The sequence below is a fragment of the Rhincodon typus genome, chromosome 6, assembly GCF_021869965.1.
Source record: "Rhincodon typus isolate 14 chromosome 6, sRhiTyp1.1, whole genome shotgun sequence".
Taxonomy (NCBI): domain Eukaryota; kingdom Metazoa; phylum Chordata; class Chondrichthyes; order Orectolobiformes; family Rhincodontidae; genus Rhincodon; species Rhincodon typus.
In genome coordinates, this window is record NC_063337.1 from 62189906 (window position 1) to 62194996 (window position 5091).

The following is a 5091-nucleotide window of genomic DNA, read 5'->3' on the forward strand; positions in this document are numbered from 1 at the left end:
GTATTTGTACATGTCTAGAGATTTTTGGCGACAAAAACCTCTGTCTCTCTGAAATAACAATTAAAAAAATCATATCTCAGCATAAAGTAGCTGTGATTATTGTAAGTATATGAAAAGAATGGTGAATTTCTTCAGCTTCTATCTTTTCATCATAACTTCAGTGGAAGATCATCTGAAATCCTGTTTCCACACAATGGGGGATTCCATCACACTTTCACAGAAGTGGCAGAGAGAAGCACAATATAAATTCTCAACAGTTTTATTGAAAATAGTAATTTGAGGAACTTATGAACATTAAAATAGTAATTGTGACATGTGGTTCTTATCAGACTCCAGTTCATGATTGTTGCAATCTTATAACGTAATCTGCTCCTCTGGTGTTGCAGGCAATTCCTGAATTTTATCATTAATTTTAAAAACATCATATCTTACAGGTAGAAGCTTTCTCTTAAATACAAATGAGGCCAGATGTGAGAACATGACAGTTGAAATTAAGGATAGCAACATTGTGAGAGTTTTAAATGGAAAGAGTTGCTGATAAGTGCCATTCTCAAAGGAAATGCCTGGATATTGAATAAGAGGCGGGATTTGAAGGAATGGTTCTCCAGCTAATAGTCTCAAGGTTAATCCAACAAAATACCCTGCAGCTGATCCATACGTATTTGTGTTTGGAATGAAGAGGACACAGACAAACTGTGGAAACAATATGGCGTACACTAATTCTGAACTCAGGAACCACAGACCATAAACTGAGTTTGTCAGAAGTGCCAATGCTGTAGCTGCAGCTCCAAATAGAACTACTGTTGTTCGCATAACCCATATCACCTCCTTCTCAGCAGCCTGTGGATAAAATAATATGTTTGATTAATAAACAATGACAACATTTTGCTCTTACCATTTAACTCTAGTATGCTGAGTATGATTCATGGCAGTTAGTCTCTATTTCTCAGCCATTGTCAATAGGCACTAATCAGAATGCTTCCCTGCAGGGAGGGTAAATCAGAAGGGGCCATTAATCTATATCTCCCCATGGCCAATACAAGCATTGTAACAACAGCTTCCTGTTTTTTCAGTTGAAGAACATTTGTGTTGTGCGTGATCAACAACTGGGAATAAAAGAAGAGGAGCTCACATAGATGTAACGCAATTAGAATAATCATACAACATGTTAGGTGGTTTTGAGTGAGATCTTTCTACTACATGATGTTATATTTACTCTTAGAATATAGACCGCACCAGAAAAGCAATGTTTATTACTGCACATTCCAAATTAACTTTGAAAGAGGGGAGCCAATAGCTAATGGTATTATCACTAGACTATTAATCCAGACATCCCAGTAATGTTCTGGAGACCTGGGGTCAATTCCCACCATGGCAGATGGTGGAATTTGAATTCAAGAAAAATCTGGAATTAAGACTCTAATGATGATCGTGAACAGAGGGTACTGCTAAGAAGCAACTGAGGAAGATTCTAGGAGGAGTTGGCTCAGTCACCAGTGACTGCCCAGGAAGAAATAAAAGGAGACAAGCTATAGTGGAGCGACCATTTTGAGAAGGGCTACTTTGTGGTTGAAGTGCTGCTAGAGGTTTAAGTGTGGGCACTGGTGAAAATTGGGCTTCTGTGAGCAGGGCAATCGTCAAGGAAGTAAGGTAAGATTCCGTTCTTTGTCTTGGTGTAAAGCGGTAGAGATGGCAGTTGGGGTAGTGGTGTGCTCCTTCTGCCAGATGTGGGAAATCATGGAGCAGTGTCCTCGATGATTATGTCTGCAGGAAGTGTGACCAGCTGCAGCTCCTCACAGACTACATTGTTTGGTTAGAGAGGTAGCTGAGGAGCATACAGGGGTCAGAAAGTGTGATAGATTCTAGTTATAGTTAGGTGGTCACATCGCAGGCTTAGTCAGGTAGATGAGCAACCGTCAGGAGTGGTAGGCAGGTAGTACAGGAAGCTCCTGTGGCTTTTCCTCTCTCTAACAGGTATACTGTTTTGGATACTGTTGGTGGGTATTGCCTCTCAGGAGAGTACAACAGCAGCAGCCAGGCCTGTGGCACGGTTCTGGCTCTGATGAAGAGCAGGGTCAGGCAAAGTCCAGGCAAGTGTTAGTAGTAGAGGACTTGTTAATCAGGAGCACAGACAGGCATTTTTGTGGCCACATTTGAGACTTCAGGATGGTCTGTTGCCTCCCTGGTGCCAGGGTCAAGGACGTCTCTGCGTGGTTGCATGAAATTCTGAAGGGGGAGGGTGAGCAGTCAGAGGTCATTGTATATTGGTACAATGACGTTGGAAAGAAAAGGGATGAGGTCCTGAAGAGCGATTATAGGGAATTAGGCAGAAGGTTAAAATGCAGGATCTCGAGGGTATTAATTTCTAGACTACTTCCGGTGCCATGTGTTAACAAGAGTAGGAATAGGAGCATTTGGCAGATGAATGCATAGCTTAAGAGCTGGTGCAGGGAGCAGGGATTCAGATTCTTAGATCATTGGGATCTCTTCTGGGGCAGGGGTGACCTGTACAAGAGGGACAGGCCACACCTGAACTAGAGGGGTACCGATATCCTGGCGGGGAGATTTGCTAGAGCCCCTTGGGGGCTGTTAAACTAGTCTGGCAGGGGGGTGGAATCCAAAGCAATAGGAGACAAAAGAGAAATTGGAGGACAGTACAGAGATTAATGAGAGCAAGTTAAATAGTAAAGGCTGTGTTGGTAATCCTGGTACTAGACAGGGCAGGCAAGGGCATGACAGGAATCAAGGGAGGTCTGGGTTAAACTGCCTTTATTTCAATGTAAGACCCCTGACAGGTAAGGCAAATGAACTCGGAGCATGGATGGATACATGGGACTGGGTTATTATAGCTATTACAGAAACTTGGCTGAGGGAGGGACAGGACTGGCAGTTCAATGTTCCAAGGGTACACATGCTATAGGAAGGATAGAAGGGGAGGCAAGAGAGGAGGGTGAGTTGTGTTTTTGATTAGGGAGAACATCACAGCAGTACTGAAAGGAGATATTCTTGATGGTTCGTTCACTAAGTCTATATGGGTAGAACTGAGAAATAAAAAGGGGAAGATTACTCTGATAGCATTGTACTATAAGCCCCCCAGTAGTCAACAGGAGATTGAGGAGCAAATATGCAAGGAGATCACAGGCAGCTACAGGGTTGTAATAATAGGGGATTTTAACTTTCCTAACATCGATTGGGACTGTCATAGTGTTAATGGCTTGGATGGAAAGTAAGTTATCAAATGTATTCAGGAAGCATTTCTCATGCAGTATGTAGATGGTCCTACTAGAGAAGGGGCAAAACTTGATCTCCTTTTGGGAAATAAGGCAGGGCAAGTGATGGGAGTGTTAGCAGGGAGTTCACTTTGGAACCAGTAACCATAATTCCATTAGTTTTAAAGTAGCTGTTGAAATGGATATATCTGGTCCACAACTTAAAGTTTTAAATTGGGGCATGGCCAATTTTGATGGTCTTTGACAGGAGCTTTCAAAAGTTGATTGGGGGAGGCTGTTTGCAGGCAAAGGGATTTCTGGTAAGTGGGAGGGCTTCACAAGTGAGTTAATGAGGGTTCAGGGTCAGCATGTTCCTGTTAGGGTGAAGGGTAAGGCTGGGCAGGAGTAGGGAACCCTGGATGAATAGAGTTATTAAGGCCTTGGTCTTGAAAATGAAGGAGGCATATGACATGTATAGGCAGCTGGGATCAAGAGAACTCCTTGAGGAGCAGAGAGGGTGTCGAAGTAAACTTAAGAGAGAAATCAAGAGGGATAAAAGGGGACACGAGGTGGCATTAGCAGACAAGGTAAAGGAGTCCAAAGACATTCTACAAGTCCATGGAAGGCAAAAGAGTAACTTGAGAGAGAATAGGGCTTCTTAAAGATCAACAAGGTCATCTACATGCAGAGACACAAAAGATGGGTGAGATTCTAAATGAATATTTCTCATCAGTATTTACCGTCAAGAAAAGTAAGGATGTTAGGGAACTTGGGGAAATAAATAGTGATGTCCTGAATAGTGTCCACAGAAGAGGAGGTGCTGGAGGTCTTAAAACACATTAAGATGGATAAAATCCCAGGACCTGATGTGGAGTGTATCCCAGGATTTCGTGAGAGTCTAGAGAGGAAATTGCGGGGCTCCTAGCAGAGATATTTGTATTATCAAGAGCCACGGGTGAAGTGCCCAAAGATTGGAGAGTGACTAATGTTGTGCCATTATTTACGAAAGGCTGGAGGGAAATTTCTGGGAACTACACACCAGTGAGCATTAAGTCCATGGTGTATAAGTTGTGAGAAAGTATTTTGAGGGACAGGATCTATAGGCATTTGGAGAGGCAAGAACTCATTTGGGATAGTCAGCATGGCTTTGTGTTTGGCAAATCGTGTCTCACGAGTTTGATTGAGATTTTTCAAGGGGTGACCACGAAAATGTGGTAGATATTGTTTATGTGGACTTTAGCAAGGCTTTTAACAAGGTATCGCATGGTAGGTTGTTGAGTGACATTAAATCTCACCTAGGGATCTAGGGAGAGCTAACCAATTGGATACAAAATTGGCTTGATGGTAGGAAACAGCAGGTGGTGGTAGAGGGTTTTTTCTCAGACTGGAGGCTCATGACCAGTGGTGTGCCACAGTGATTGGTGCTGAGTCCACTGTTATTCATCATTTACATAAATGATTTAGATGAGAATTTAGGAGGAATGGTTAGTAAGTTTGCAGATTGGTGGTATAGTGGACAGTGAAAGAAGGTTATTTGGGATTGTAGTGAGATCTTGATCAACTGGCCCTGTGGGCTGACGAATGAAAGATGGAGTTTAATTTAGATAAATGCAAGGTTTTGCATTTTGGTGGGTCAAACCAGGGCAGGACTTACACAGTCAATGGTAGGGCCTTAGACAGATCTAGGGATACAGATTCATAGCTCCTTGAAAATGGAGTCACAGATAGACAGGCCTGTGAAGAAGGCTTTTGGCATGCTAATTTCCATCAGTCAGGGCATTGAGTATAGGAAATGGGATGTCTTGTTGCAGCTGTACAAGACGTTTGTAAGGCCACATTTGGAGTACTGTGATAACAAGGTGTAGAGCTGGATGAACACAGC

General features: G+C 42.8%; 1 pseudogene; it reads right to left on the reverse strand.

Moving 5' to 3' along the window:
- Window positions 1-354: 354 nt before the first annotated feature.
- The window catches only part of LOC109919296, a 15732-nt pseudogene continuing 10995 nt past the window's right edge, over window positions 355-5091 (reverse strand).